The sequence below is a fragment of the Macrobrachium rosenbergii genome, chromosome 20 (assembly GCF_040412425.1).
Source record: "Macrobrachium rosenbergii isolate ZJJX-2024 chromosome 20, ASM4041242v1, whole genome shotgun sequence".
Taxonomy (NCBI): Eukaryota; Metazoa; Arthropoda; class Malacostraca; order Decapoda; family Palaemonidae; genus Macrobrachium; species Macrobrachium rosenbergii.
Window position 1 is genome coordinate 26,140,001 of NC_089760.1, and position 17,500 is coordinate 26,157,500.

Here is a 17,500-nt window from a genome sequence, read left to right on the forward strand (position 1 = left end):
TTGGCTTTTAGATTTTTATTATCTCGCAAACGTGACATTTGTAAAGAAGACTTTCCGTCGGGATTATGAAAATCGTGAAATATTAATAAAGGAGTCATTCAATATTGCACATGCACTTACACACATAGTGTATGTTTACATACTGTATGTTTACATATATAATATAATATATATATATATATATATATATATATATATATATATATATATATATATATATATATATATATATATATATATATATATATATATATATACATAGAAAAAGAGTGCAAATAATCAAAAGCATCTATGCTACCTTTTACAATTATCTCCTTTGTAAAATAACCAAAAGTCTAAGCCAACGTTTGATCAAGAAATATCTCACACGTCTATCTTAATTCATTTCTTAAGCTTCAACTGCGGGGGGAAGAATGGAAAAGTGATGACATTAACCACAAAATAACTGAGGGGAGTGGGATAATGAGTAAATTAACTACAGGAATTGATAAGAAAACAAATCATATAATTTCTCATGAATGGATGTTTTGATATATTTACCTTAATTTATAACATATATTTTTTTTGCCTGGTAGCCGGCTTTAATTAATATAAATGTTTTCTGTATGTATGTATATATATATAATTAATATAAATATATTTCTATATATATATATATATATATATATATATATATATATATATATATATATATATATATATATATATATATATATATGTGTGTGTGTGTTTGTGTTTGTGTGTGTGCATGTATTGCAGAAATATTTGTTTATTTTCAAATGAAGCTAATGTAAAATCTTCTTCTGGAAAAAAAAAATTGGGGGACCTCGTTGTCAAAAACCATGCCTAGATTCTTCGGCATACTTTTGTTGTTTTTTCATCAGAAACAATTTTTCGGTAATTCACTCTGGCAGATGAAAAACAAGCTAGCAAGCTGTGAGAGTTTGATGACAATAGAAGAATACGGAAAATAGATTGAATATGTCGATGGTTTTATCACCAATTCACATATATCTTTTTTGAGAGTTGAGTTTTTATTTTATGCATACAAATCTATATGTACAATAAAAAAAAAAAAAAAAAAATAATATATATATATATATATATATATATATATATATATATATATATATATATATATATATATATATATATATATAGTGTGTGTGTTTATATATATAATAATTTGTGTGTGCAAATTATCAAGATAGCAGAAAGGACCATATGTATAAGATGCAAACATGTCGCAGTAACACTGGATTACAACTCTGTCGTTACAATATAAATGGTAAATCTTGGCAAAGTAATGCATCGAATCATCAGCAGCTTGTTCTTAACAGAAGATTATAAAATCCGTTTCAGAAATTTCCAGAATTAATTTTACTTTTCAAAAAACACCGTAAATATTAACAACTGACTAATGAAGAATCATTAAGATCTCTCTCTCTCTCTCTCTCTCTCAAGATGCACTGATAATTCAGCTCATCCCTATCCTCGAATCCGGCAAGGCACCCATGAATACATAATAGTCTTTATCTCCCAAGTCCCCAGGAGGCGTTCATAAAATGAGCCCTGCCTCCTCATTATCCTCTTCCTTGCGTGAAGAGCCTAAGCACAGTAGCAATCAAGGGAAAATATTTTCCTTCATTTAAGCCATGCCGTCGAGGAAGTAACTCAGAAACTTTATTCATTTTGGTGATATTGTTTTTTTATCCTTTTGTGAGAAAGGGTTAGAAGAAAGCAGTGGGTTTGATGGCAAAATGGCCGTGATGTGAGATTGAGAAGAAAATGAAGAGGTCAGCGACCACTTCCACATGAAGGCTGCACTTCGTAAACATTCACCACTTATACAGTAAGACATAATAACATGGGTGGTAACGGAGCTTCGATAGAGCAAACAAGACAAGTGTGTACAACGAGAACATGATGGAAATATAGGCCCCTGGGTAGTCTACATCAGCAGAACATAGGTGATCATCCCGACTGGATTTAGACGACCTGAAAGAACATTATCGAAGGGCGATGTGAAAGCGCGAATAGGCCATTGTAAGGGTCGAAAGCTTCGGTGAAAGTGAAGTTCGAAAACTTTTTTTTTTTTTCTTATCACCAGATATCCTTCCGAACTGACATCCCTCTTATCTTCCCCTTCAATTGCGCACACTTTCTCAGCTGCTAGAGATAGGAGGGAAAGCCAATATTCGCTGAGGATTAATTTGCAATGCAAAACTTACGAACATTGCGGAGACTTCTGATAAGAAACGAAAATACGGGAGAGAAACTAGTAAGTTTTTGTAGCATTTTAGACACTCATACACTGAAATGTTTCAATGATGAGTTCAAATTTATAATAAGGAAGCTTTTTTCTAAACTGTTGTTTTGAGTAAATCACTGAAAGACACAGATTTTATATTCCTAAAAAAAAAAAGTTGAAAAAGTGAGGTATATCTTTCGCTGCCTCGAAAATCAGACTTTGATGCTTGACTTGGCGTAAATATAGAGCTACAGACTCAGTATCTCAAAAAGTTTCAATATTTTTTTGAAAATATATAAAAACAATTTTTATTCAATGAAGATTTGGAAACTGAAACTGGGTATCGGCTCTTGTGTAAATTTCATGAAACTTAGGAACTAGAAAAAGATCTAACTTTTTTTTTTAAAGATTGCCTCACATACTACTTAATCTAATATTATGAAAGTAATTCTTTTATCCATTGTTGAAAAAACTTCATGACAAATGGCAAAAGAATTCGACCTATTTTGTATTTTGTAGTTTTAACATCATATTTACAATAACCGTTATGATTGGTATTAACCATAAAACCACTGATTATCTAATACTGGTAGTTATTTATTTACTTCAAAGGAAATTTTGATTCCAATAAACTAAATTCCGTGTTCATGACAAAAAGAAGAATAAAGTGTCACTTTTCAGATGAGAGAGAAACTGATGTCTGGGAATAATCCTTTAATTGAATTGGCTTCAATAAATACACAATGGAAGTCTGTTATCCAATAAAATTTAATGCAATTTTCTAATCTCCTGAGCTCAAAGATTCATATTAATTTCGTCAGGTGGTCCCTCTTCATGATGAATTTGCTTGATTGACTCCAATTAGATGAAGCTTTACGCAATGGTTGTTCATTCTCCATTAAAGGGTTTTGTCTTTGGTTTCCTGTTTACTAAGATTGTTATATTTATTCAGGTTTTAGTTTTCTGAAAAGAAAACTATTTGCCGGCTTTGTATGTCCGTCCGCACTTTTTTCTGTCCGCCCTCAGGTCTTAAAAACTACAGAGGTTAGAGGGCTGCAAATTGGTATGTAGATCATCCACCCTCCAATCATCAAACATACCAAATTGCAGCCCTCTAGCCTCAGTAGTTTTTATTTTATTTATGGTTAAAGGTAACCAAATCGTGCTAATGGCAACGCAACAACACAGGCCACCACGGCCACCTGAGAGTTTCATGGGCCGCGGCTCATACAGCATTATACCGAGACCACCTAAAGATAGATCTGTTTTCGATGGAGGCTTTTACAATTGGCAACGGTAGGAAATATTTTTCGGGTCTGGTGGATAAATAGTGGAAAGCAACCTACGTGACAGAGATATACCAATTTTCTTTGCCTTTGCTCATATATTGCTTGAGCCTTTGCTTTCTCTCAACTGTATCTTTGCGACATTTATTTTATCTCATGAACACTGGTTTACTTATTATTTACCATTTGCCATTGCTTCACGCGGATATTCCTAATGACGTGTTGTTTCGTGACCACGGCTTTTTCCAAAATAAACATGTATATGTCCATACATATATATATATATATATATATATATATATATATATATATATATATATATATATATATATATAATGTAACATATATCTATATATGTATTTATATATATATATATATATATATATATATATATATATATATATATATATATATATATATATATATATATATATATATATATATATATATATATATATATATATATATATATATATATATATATATATATATATATATATAATATATATATATGTATATATATTATATATTACATAATATATATATATATATATATATATATATATATATATATATATATATATAGTGTGTATATATATATATATATATATATATATCACTGTATAAAAAGCATATCACGATAACAAAAAACTATACAAATTTACCCTCCTCTCTCTAAACCAGAATTGTCTTTGTCGAAATCAAATGTTAAATGCGTATAGAGTTCACTTCAATTTGTTTTCCATGCTCTTCACTTCCATAAACTAGAAAGCTATAAAGACAACAGATAAACAACGAATTTGCTCCCTTGTTTAAAGCTTATCTGAATCGTTAAGGCTGATGCTATTCCATACTCCTTTCTCTTTGTAACTTAGCATATCAACAGGAAAGTCAAAATCTCAGCTGAACACTGAGTTGCCTGTAGAGTGATGATCTGTGATTTGTTTTACTGAAAGAAGGAAATTAATTCATATTAGTCGTTTTGGTATGTTGAAAACAGAAGGACTGTTCAGAGGTATGATATACAAACTAGTCAAAATATGATCTGAGTGATCATTGGGTGAAATATTCAGTTCCGCCTTTCTGAAATTTTCCTCTGTTGTTTTTATCATTATTATAATTTTTTTACATCTTTAGATCTTCTACTTCAGCGGGTTTTTTTAACCTGAAATGGATGCATTAACGGTATAGATGTTTCTATATTTCAGAGAAAAAATTATTGAAATTACTCTCTCAAACAACCTAATCATAATACTGAGGATGTTCAAAGGGGAACTTGTAAAGATGAGAAAAATTCTCTCTTGACATAAGAAAAAAAAAATCGGGTATTATCAATTTGAAATTAACCTGCTGAAGTTTGGCATGTGAAAACCCTCTCCATTCCCGAATGAAAATTCTTTGAGTTACTGTGTTTTCACTGGTCGGTATTTTTTATGAGGGGATACCCTTACGCAATCATTGCTATTGGGATTTTAAAAGAATTGGAAAATGGAAACTCAGATATTAACAGGAGAGGAATATTTATCAAATTGCTGAACGCATGCTTCCTCTTCTATTTCTCTGGAAAAGCGAGAGTGAGACGTTACGAATTCCAATGTATTACTTGGTGTCCGTCTGTAAAAAGAAAATGCTTAATATTTAAAGATAAAACCTTCTCAGAATTATGTATGAAAATCTTTCCTCGACGTCTAACAGGAAATTGGGACCGCGTATAAAAAAGGCTGCCTTTAGGGAAAACGGGAAGTGATTACATATCGCTAGGAAAAATCTGGAATAATTGAGGGTGTAGAGGACGGGCGGAGGGGTTGGTGCCAATGCTCAGTGAGGGAGGGGTAGGGGGTATGGTGGAGATCGTCTGATAGAAATAGCACCGCTTCTTGATGGTCCTTCTTTAAGAAATAAGAAATGATCCTGCGTGGGGACCTAGAAGTAATCTTTTCACGACAAAATTAAATGACGATATCGTTGGCAACGGTATGACTCAAAGAGAAAAAATTATTTACGAAAATAAAAAGCTTTCCTTTGTTATCACTCCTTACCAAACACATTACCAAAAGGAGATACGGTCGTGTGATTATCCTACGAGAGAGAGAGAGAGAGAGAGAGAGAGAGAGAGAGAGAGAGAGAGAGAGAGAGAGAGAGGTTTTATTGTTTGTCAAGAATATCTTTTAGTCATGAGTCATGAATTTAATGTGGTGGAATTGCTCTGACAGTTTAGATAAATATCTAGTTAACTGCGTGCACTATATTCTCTCACTTCAATATTTAGGAGTAAATCGTTTCCATTAGCAAAATATCCTCTTTTTTCCTCCGGTTTTTTAGTTAAAATACTAAGTCACACAATATGCAATGATGATCTTGTATGATTTAGCCTTTTTTTATTTCTCCTCTAGTATTACATGCTATTTATGAGCTGTATGAATTTCCTGTAGTCGATTACCCCACGCAGGAGGCTACCTAGGCTAAAGACAAACCAGCCAAGGAACCTGGTCTAAGTAATGTAACTATGTAAATTAGGGGAAATTCAGATTAGGGCACGTGGACTCAGAAAAAATCCCAGGCATGCTAAACGTAATTAAGTGCAAATGTATAACTTGGAAAGCTGCGTTGAAATAAACACTTAGATTCGTCATAGAACCTAAGGGAAGTGACAATAACTTTGCTGGAAATGGACTGTTTATCTCCCCAACTTTTCAAAAATCACTGTCTGTTTTAGGGTTATCCTGTTACTGTCTTCCTTGAAATATGTAAATTTGTTATTTACATTTGGTTTAGTGTTTTATCGTATTTTCACTCATGTTTATTTCATTACTCGAGTATCAGGGGCCAGAAGACATTTTGCGAAAAAAGCGGTGAAAGAAGAAAATGGGGAGGTTAGGATAAATATTAATTATATGCATATCTACAAAATACGACAGCCGTTTTCTTCCGTAACAAAGCAAACAGGTGATCCCCACATACACACACACACTCATACATATGTACAATATATATATATATATATATATATATATATATATATATATATATATATATATATATATATATATATATATATATATATATATATATATATATATATATATACACTGTATATACCAACCTGACCAACCCGGTGCTGCCCAGGATAACCGATAAACTCTCCTCTCTCTCTGTCTTTCCCTTTTTCTTCTCCCTAGCACCCCTCTACTCTCTCTCTCTCTCTCTTTCTTCTCCCAAACACCCTCTACCTTTCTCTCTCTCTCTCACTTTCTCTACCTTTCACTCTCTCACCTACTCTCCCTCTCACTCTCTCCCTCCCCCCCTCTCTCTCTCTCTCTCTCTCGAACCATCCTTCTCTCTTTCCCTCTTTCTTCTCCCTAACACCCCCTCTACTCTCTCTCTCTCTCTCTCTTTCCTTTTCACTCTCTCTCTCTCTCTCCAACCCTCCCCGTCTCTTTCCCTCTTTCTTCGCCCAAAATTTTTCACTTCCTCTCCCTCTCGCTCTCTCTCACTTCCTCTCCATCTCACTCTTTCTTTCTCTCACTCTTTCCCTCTCTCTTTCTCCAACCCTCCCTGTTTCTTTCCCTCTTTCTCTCACAAACACCCCCTCTACTCTCTCTCACATCCTCTCCCTCTCACTCTTTTTTTCTCTCACGCTCGCCCTCTCTCTCTCTCCAGCCCTCCCTGTCTCTTTCCCTCTTTCTTCTCCCTAACACCCCCCTACTCTCTCTCTCTCTCTCTCCCTTTCATTCTTTCTTTCTCTCACTCTCTCTCTATTTCTCTCTCACCCTCCCTGTTTCTTTCCCTCTTTCTCCTCCCAAACAGCCGCCCCTATACTCTTTCCCTCACTTCCTCTCCCTCTTATTCTCTCACCTCCTCTCCCTCTCACTCTCTCTCACTTCCTCTCCCGCTCAATCTTTCTTTCACTCACTCTCTCCCTCTCTCTCTCTCTTTTCTCTCCCCAACCCTCCCTGTCTTTCACTCTTTTTTTCCCCTAACACCCCCACCTCTCTCTCTCTCTCTCTTCCCCTTTCACTCTTTCTTTCTCTCTCTTATTCACTCCAACCCTCCCTGTCTCTTTCCTTCTTTCTTCTCACAAACACCCCCCTATACTCTCTAACTTCCTCTCCCTCTCATTCTCTCACTTCCTCTCCCTCTCACTCTTTCTTTCTCTCTCTCCAACCCTCCCTCTCTTTCCCCTCTTTCTTCTCCCTAACACCCCATCTACTCTCTCTCTCTCTCTCCGATCCTCCCTGTCTCCTTCCCTCTTTCTCCTCCCTAACAGCCCCTCTACTCTCTCTCTCTCTCTCTCACTTCCTCTGCCTCTTACCCTCTCTCTCTCTCTCTGTCATCCCCTTTCCAACCGCCACCTCCTTTGGTTCCATTGATGTCTTACCCCAACAGTATTCTTTTCCAGATAGTAAGTCATATGTATACCGAAAATAGGTATGATAAATTCGTAAAGTTACTAAGTCTACGGTAATAACCAGCCGCGTTTCATGGTTAGAACCCGTCTCGTTTCAGGGAAGCCCTCCCCTCCCTACTATGGTGCCTTTTGGTCCTAGAGATGTCTTACCCCCACAGTATTCTTTTCGAGATAGTCATATGTATACCAAGTTTTGCGGAAATTAGTCAGTGCGTTTCAGAGTTATGCTGGAACATACACGCACACACATACATACATGCATCCGTTTATGTGTATATATATATATATATATATATATATATATATATATATATATATATATATATATATATATATATATATATATATATATATATATATATATATATATATATATATATATATGTACATATGTATACATACATATATAAACCCACCTCTCTACCATTTTTGTACTTCTCCTTCCAAAATTGTTCAGAACGTTTGAGAAAGTGGGACAACTGTTGACGCACAAAATGGTCTGTGCTCGAAATTCATTAAAACTTCTCCAGCTTTTAACTTGAACTTTTGAAATGAAGGATATGTGCCCCGCTGACCAATGTTTCAGTCCCTAATTTGACTTTTAATTTCATCGTCCTTGACGAAAGACAGACAGGCAGACACAACGAGATATATATATATACTCGTATATGAATACTAATTATGGAAGGGTGACTAGGGAGATTAACATTAAACATAAATTTAAACAGGGGATATCATCATAGTTTATATTAGTTACTGATACCTGATTGCGGTTCTTATCACTAAGTATATTTTAACCATTCCAGGTTTTTTATTTTATTTTAACATACTCGCTTTACTGGCTTATTTAAGAGTATGGATCACGATTATATATTAACTACAGATCATGAATCTTTAAATACTAAAGTATCTACTAGTTAAAGCGCTTTGTAACTGCACAATACATATACAGATTACAACTTCCCATCCTGAGGCTGCAAGTAATATTGAGATAGCTGCTAGCTTTCATCAATAAGAAACTTCACCTTTAGATGACAGTTAACATTTAATGTTTCGCATAGATGACATTTTTGTCATCAGTAACTAAAGACAAATGACACAAATAACTGCCTGAAAAGGACCCCCAAAATATAGTGAGATTTCTTTATATGCAAAAAAGAACTTTTGACAAGGCTGTAAAAAACTTTTTCATTATCAGAAAAGCAGTACTATCTACTTCACCGAGAGAGAGAAAGAGAAAGAGATAGAAAGCCCCCTTTCTTTTTCTTTGGCTCTCGTGACTGACGCAGCTGCAGAGCTATTATTGCAAGTGATTAACTAGCACTTCATAGAGCTTCTTCGTCTGGCCATCACTATCCTTTTAAGACTTAAGGTACATACAGTTTAAAGCCACCTATTACGAAGAAAGAAAAATCAAGTACACAAAACAGCAAAAATAGAATTATTTCATTCATATACATACTTTTTTATCTGTTTTCTTTCATGAATCACCACATTAATCCTTTATCTTTTTTTTATTACACACACACCTTCACAAAGGAACACTTAATAAATAGAGTGCCCTAAAAAATTGTTTGCCATGTAACTTTAAATATATTCAGCGTATATAAATTCGGACAATATCAACTGTACAATTTCCTTTTTAATATTTCCATTTGTTTTTTGGTGTTTTTCTCTTTATTGTATTTAAAAGGTAACCATAATGGGAACAATAACACAGTACAATAAACCTTGAACTTACATCCTGTTCCGATCAGACAACAAACGAGATAACACATTTCCGTTTTCTATATGACGCAAAGACTTCTGAATGTCAACAGTGAGGGGTAACTAAAAACAGAAAAGGATATATAAAAGCGTTTGGTATATGAAAAACAGTGCCTTTGTTTGCTGTGTATCAAAGGCTAAACATTCAAAAGGAAGAATTACATCTGATATTTGCTGTCAATTTTCACCCATGACTCACAGGTCAAAATGCTTCTTTCGTTACATGACTCTTTCTAAAGTTCCCCAGGCACTGATTTTCCTGATGATTTACAAACTCCCAAATCTTAATAATAAAGAAATTTAGATAATACTTATATGAACTATTTCAACTTATAAAAGTTCTTTCTTTTACACTGTTAATATTATTAAAATGTCATAATCTATATTTGTTGTACGTACAGTAATATACAAATGCAGAGCCAAGAGGACTTGTGACGGGAGAGTAATTGTATTCTTGGAATACTCATAAAATGCTGGGTTAACCCTTTCGGAGTGATATGCGTTTAGGAAAGAGAATAGGAATCCTTTGTCTGGTAAAGGAGACTTTAAATATTACTCTAATTAAACTGGGAAGAGAGAGAGAGAGAGAGAGAGAGAGAGAGAGAGAGAGAGAGAGAGAGAGAGAGAGAGAGAGAGAGAGAGTTGGTTTACACCAGTATTATATGCTTTACGGGGAACAATATGAGGAAAGGAAATAAGAACACCAAATGAATATGCATAAAGGGATCTCATATGACGACGCTTTGTGCCCTCAAACATTTCCAGATGAATTCAGAATGCGCCGCTGCAGATGTGAGGATGTCAAGTGCAGAAGGATTTTCATTAAATATGGACACAACCCGGATCCCTATGAAGGATATAAATCAATTATATATATATATATATATATATATATATATATATATATATATATATATATATATATATATATATATATATATATATATATATATATATATATATATATATATATATATATATATATATATATATATATATATATATATATATATATATATATATATATATGTGTGTGTGTGTGTGTGTGTGTGTGCGTGTATGTGTGCGTGTGTGTATGTGTGCACCTGCGTTAGCGTAGTGTATATGTACAAAGGACTTAAGCAGGATGTTTACGAATAACATGCATAGATTTATGATACCTTTGTTATAAATATGATAACTGCTCTTCAGAGCCTGGCCATATGCCTAATGAACTGCCATTATAGAATTCCGATGCATCCCATTACACTTATGAAGCAGCTACCTCATGCCTTTGGCCATGTAAGTTAATATCTCGGATCATAATAATTGATCTTTGTAGGTAGAATGTAAAAAATAATTTATTCGTCTATCACTAACCCCGTTCATGAGAGAGGATTACATTTAACGTTTATTGGCAGCACGTGTATCAGATTCGGATGGTTTTATCTGATCATGTTTAGGCATTTTCGTCCTCGACCTCTCTTTCTAAGTAAACCTTCTTTTTGAAATTATAATTAGGTCAATTAGGAAATTTATTGCCTTTGGCTTTACACGTAATAGCCCTTAATGGGAGATCGTTACCGCTAATGTCACTTCATCATGTTCAAACGATTTCACCAAATTAAAGCTGTGTCCATTAAACAAAAGGGTAGGTAATTACGCCAAAAACAAATCACTTCCTATAGGTCGGTGACTCGAATAATCCATATTTTGGCTGTTCTATTTTCTAGCCATTTATCCGGACAGGGATTTTAGCTTGTCTAGATTAAAGGTTTCCAAAAACTAATCCTAAACTCATATAATACCCTGCAGACAAAAAATAAATATCTATTAATTTTACATGAGAGTTTATGGATTCACGTCGTATCCTAAGCTTAGTTGCAAGAGTTGGTTTTAGATCATTCTAAAGCTCCTGCCATTTAATAGAAAAAACAAAGAGTAAATTCGCAATCAACCTTTGTTATATCATTCAATTTATAATAGGTCTTTATGCGTTTGTACTTTGGAGTTATACAATTTTCCTATTATTCACTACACTCTTGGATTGAGGAACAGTCTCCCAGAGGATTTTTTTGCAGTTAGAACCTCAAAAGTTCATGCGAAGATGCAATGCAATACTTCCCTACAACAATTCACATTGTACTTTATTTCTCTTCTTTCTGAATTTCCTGATATCTCCTGTAACTTCTTTGAAATGAACATCATAACTTTGGAAGCTTGAATTTCAAGTCAATGGCCTCTGTAGATTTGTTCCCTAAAACTGGGGTTTATTTTCTGAATAATAATAATAATAATAATAATAATAATAATAATAATAATAATAATAATAATAATAATAATAATAGTTTTGTATAAGGTCCACAATAATATATCAATGGTATATAAATGGTAGAATGTGAGACTTTACAATATTGTGGACCTCATACAAAGTTACTCCTGTTTTCGGCATTGAGAGTTCTATATAATAATAATAATAATAATAATAATAATAATAATAATAATAATAATAATAATAATAATAATAATATGTACATTAAGTTGTGCAAACTTTGCGGGTTCACAAACAAATGGCCTTTTGGGGGTCGGATGGAAATTTTTAATAAATTACTAGAGGACAGCGGAGTTTTATAATTATATATATCGCTTGTTATACTAATGGCAAATATGACAGCGGGGTGCCAGTTATTAGCCTTCCCCTTTGTCTAGGGGTAATGTTGAGCGTACCATATTGTTATGCATTTAATAAAGGCTTATATATTACTCCCTTGATTCTTGGTAACGCCTTGCTGTTGACATTCATGAATCCTTAAGTCACATAGGTGATGAATATGAGACGTGTTTCGTCGCTTAACGTCAGGGTGAAACAGGATGCATTTATGTAAGTAAGAAAATTGGTTTGTTGTTCCAGATATAATACACGTAGATAAATTATGTAATACACTGATCATAAATAGCAAAGATAAAAAAGTAAGGATTCTGGTTTGTTGTTCAAGAAATAATACACGTAGATAAAGTAAGAAATAAAATATGATAAGAAATAGACAAATATAAACTTCCTGAATACATTTTTTTATTTATTTATTTTTTATTCCTGATGTTCCTTTGTGAGAGACGGTCGGGTTGGAATCGTCTGTACCCTTGGTGGGAAGGGTGGCGATAGCAAGACGAAACTCCATGAAGTCCAAGTTAATCACTTGAAATCATATCCCCGGAGTTTCATCAACCATGAGATCCCGAGGAAATTGAAAGAGATTTTCTCTCTCTCTCTCTCTCTCTCTCTCTCTCTCTCTCTCTCTCTCTCTCTCTCTCTCTCTCTCTCTCTCTCTCTCTCTCTCTCTCATATAAGTGTTCTTTTCTCATTATATGAAAATGACAATAACTATCTTTTTAAACACATGTTTATCATATTTATTTGCTTCATTGACGGATCCTTCTTTTCTGATAAATTTCAAAATTATAATCAACATAAGCTTATTTAATATCAAAAATCCTCCAAGAGGGACACTTCATTTAAGACAAAGTTAAACAAGTGCTCACAGTAGTCGAGGAATTGGCAGAGAAACTGGCATTAATGTGATTATCATATTGATTAAAACTCATATGTAAATCATATTGTTATCTCTTACAGAGAATGTAGAGTGACTGTGACAAATAAGCAATTCAACGCGCTTTTATAAAAGTTATGATGAAATTCTTGGAATTACTGGCTATTTATAGTTCTCATAAGAAGTATAATACACCATATATCTTTCGCCGCTCTTTCCAATGTCTCAACGAACTGGGGCTGTTTCACATTCATACATAACATGCATGTAAAGGTGACCCCATAGAAATTCTGTATCCAAGTAAGCTGTTTTCAGCTGGTAATATACTGTATGAAAGGCAAAGTTTCCTCATAACAAAGTGCCGCCTTCGTTTTGATGTCTCAAAAAATGGCACACAGAAACTGGAAGGACCACAATATTAGTATCAGTTATGCGTGTCATGAGATCTGAGAGACTGTTCCTGATGGCATGTCAAGTATGAGAGGAAACTCTTGTGTCTGCCTCCTCATGATTTTAGTTTCTTAGAAGAGACTATTTTTTAAACTTTTCATAGGCAGAAATGGAGGTCATCACAGTTGAGGATATACAAGTTTTCCAACTGGCAAAACGGACAGTGCATGCGAAAACTGAAACTCATACAGAGCAACTACTTGAGGGAAAAACAAGTCCTATTTTTTTTTTTTTTTTTGCATCAACTCTGGGAAAGTTTTCCCACTCGCCGGGAATGGACTTACTGCTAGCAATCTATAACTGTATACTCTACCAGCACTGCTTCTTTGCTTATTTACAACTGTCTTTCATTCGGATATCCAGAACTAGATTTGGTCAGACCATATATAATGTCGTTTATACGACACAAGACCGAAAAAAAAAATATGTTGGGCATAATCCCGATTTCTCTTGATTGTAGTCTAACTTATTTAGCTAAAGACTATGCACAAGGGTTTCTCCATCAACGATTTTCACTTCTGTATATGTCTACCAACTTTGATTTAGTTGTTTGAAGTACTGAATTATTTTATGTAATTTTTTCTTGTTCAGAGACATGAATCCAGGTCTCCTACTCTAGCTCTGCATAAAAAGTAACACTGAAGATGAGGTGAACTTCTCTTTGAAGCCGGGATACTGAAGCTGCAGGCTTTGTTCATGACATTTATCTTTAATACAACATGAAGATTTTTTCTCATTTTATTGTGCCATTAAAAAATATCACGCGATCTTTGGTGCTGTGTTTGGCATTTAATCCTCTGTGATTTATTGTTGCAATAACCTCAACAGCCAATATTAACAGTGAGTGCTCCGTTCTCTGAGAAAGGGTTTTCAAGATCTTCAACAGCATTCACCAAATTCTTAATAAGTGAGAGGAAATGCCTTTTGTAAACTTGGCATTTGTTCGTGGTGCAGGTCGCCACCCTCGTTCACTGCATGTTCATCTTTCTTGTCATATAATAGCCATGCCACTTCTGTTATGGTTACAGCCCATCCTTTAAAGCTTCCCCAGTTTTACTGTCATTTGTCACCCCCTGCTTCCTAAATCTATGAATCAACTTCTAATGGACTTGATCATGAATCAAAACTGAGAATGGATACTGGGATTTTTTTTTTTTAGCTGATAGGCACGATGGGTGAAAGAAAAATGAGGGCAGTTAGCTACCTAACCATGGTAGGGAATTGTTTAGAAAGCTAAGTATTAGTAAGAGTATTGTAAAGTGTGGTTTGGCAACAATTTTATTTAGATAAAGGTACAATTTTCTTACTATGGCCTTAATATTAACATATTACAAAAATTATTTTGCACTATACTGACATAGTGAATTGTACAAATTATATATTCTAAATTTTATTTCTGAGTGGCAAATTTACCTCTCATAATTTTATTGTTCATATATTAGAGCAAGTGTTTTTGAGTGAAAAGAAGTCATTACCTGGCCTGACATCCATCTTGTATAATGGTAGTGGTCAGGTACAACCAACAAGATCAGATTTTTTCAAGAAAATCGACATTTAATTTAAACTTCCATTCATGTAACAACCTCAAGAACTTGAGCATATGATTTGCAACTACAGGGTCTTACAGAAATATTCAAATTACTGGCACTCCGTTGACATTCTTACCCCAAGAATCAGTATCCACCGAATTCGGCATTCGATCTGTCTAAATGTCTATCAATTTTCATATCGTATTTGTAATTTTATCAGACTGCAAGCGCTATTATATAACAAAAAATCTATTAAACAAAATATAAATTCTTGAGATTTTGTTTTATTGTTCCTAAATTAAAGGCATAAAAAGTTTAAAAATATAAAAGAAAAATATTACTTACCACATGCAACATCACCAGCATATCTAGCCTTGCCGAAAATGAGAAATTGAACACTAAACCTTTTTCGAATCCATATCGTGAGAACCTTTCCCTGAAATACAATAGTCGTCACTTTTGACCCGCTTCGCCCTAAGCGAGAACATATGTTTCCCGAAAATCGTAAGGAAAAGCTCTAAAGAAATTCTGGCGCATCGAAGCGCAGTAAATAAGCAAGGCTGAAAGAAATAGGAGCCTCCGGCGGTCTGATGAAACAGTTTCGCCAAGTTATGCCCCGTCGCTGGGGTGTTGTTGTCGAATATTTATAAGTCATGGGCGTGTCATATTTCTTATATCTCTATTCTCATTCAGGAATCCGATAGATTTGCACGTAGGAGCATATACATTAAATATCTAAAATATGTGAAATGGTAAAATAACATGATGAAATAAAAACTTCATACCTTCTTAAATTGCTAATAATATCCGGAAACGCTTACTTCAGGACTTCAGGAAGTGTTGAAACTTGAAACCAAACAGGAAACATTTACATGCAATCTCGTCATATTTCTCAGACATCCATTCTTATTCAGGACTGTTATATTTGCACACAGAAACTTTTGCGTTGGGCATTTGAAGCTTATAATAATCAAAATAATACGGTGAAGTAGTAGAAAAGTCTTAGCTTTTTTATCTAAAAAATTCCGAGTACGTTTACTACTATGGGTACTGAATGTGAACTGGGAACTTTTGTGAATCACAGTCGTGTCATATTTATCAGATATCCATTCATATTCAGGAATCAGCTGCTATATTTGCACATAGAAACATATGCATTAAGTATTCAAAATTTGTTATAATGATGTCAATAATAAGATGGAGTAACAAAAAACTCTTACGTTCTCGGATCCTTAACAATATCTCAATATACTTACTGCAGGAAATATTGAATCCAGTATACTTGCTTCAGGAATTATAATCTGAAGCGGAAATACTTAAAAGTCATAGTTCCTGTCATATTTTTGAGATCCCCAATCTTATTCAGAAATCACATATATTCACATATAGAATCACTAGCATCATACGAGTTTGTCCAGACTAAGCAATCTTTTCCTTTATGACTTAGAGTCGCTACTTAACTTTAAAGCTTTAGTTGTTTGCTAATTCGTTATTCTCGTTATGTTGTTAATAAAACGCAGAAAACCAGCAGCCTACTCGTACAGACGAATAATATTCATGGATTTTTCCTTAATAATGTAGGTGTTGGTCAGTTTATATGTATGTATATATATATATATATATATATATATATATATATATATATATATATATATATATATATATATATCCATGTATGTATGTATGCATGTATGTATAAATATGTGTGTGTGTGTTTATGATTCGAAGTGTTAATAATTCACACAAGCAAAATCTACCATTACTGACACACATGCATCTTTATACTTCAGACAGTAATCGAAAGAAATAAATCATTTGCAGATAAAAAAGAAGTCTTCAGCTCTTACCTTTTTACCAGAGAGGAGGGCAAACATCCGCTGATGGCACATCACTTCTCTGTCCTATCTCCCGTTTCCAACCAACGTCAGTGCCTAAGTATTTTAGTATATTTGCTCTGCTCCCAGCCTTAATGGAACCCGCACTTTCTGGGGAACTTCCTGCAAATTAGGGCTCGGTTATTTTTTGTCTCAACTTATGAGTTTTTCCGGAAATTATGTCACGAATAATTTTTCATTTCATATTGCCTCGAACAGAATTTTAAATGATTTTATAATACTTGGTAAGAGACAGCTTCCTGTTTATTTTTAGAAACAAATAAACAGGAATCTCTCTCTTTGTAGATACTATAAGATAGCTCCGATACTTATTCAAGGTAATGTTAAATTTACTATCAATGAGAAAAAAACAGAAGGTACTTTAAAGGCAATTCAGAAATAATTGTT

At 33.9% G+C, this 17,500-nt stretch overlaps 1 protein-coding gene across 6 annotated transcripts in view; it reads right to left on the minus strand.

Annotated features, from left to right (window-relative positions):
* LOC136849162 (uncharacterized) overlaps window positions 1–17,500 on the minus strand; it is a 744,860-nt gene that overhangs the window by 650,080 nt on the left and 77,280 nt on the right. For all 6 annotated transcript variants that reach the window (XM_067122257.1, XM_067122259.1, XM_067122255.1 and 3 more), the window contains one exon: window positions 17,066–17,215. The gene's annotated coding sequence lies outside the window, so the exon portion shown is untranslated. The remainder of the gene's footprint in view (window positions 1–17,065; window positions 17,216–17,500) is intronic.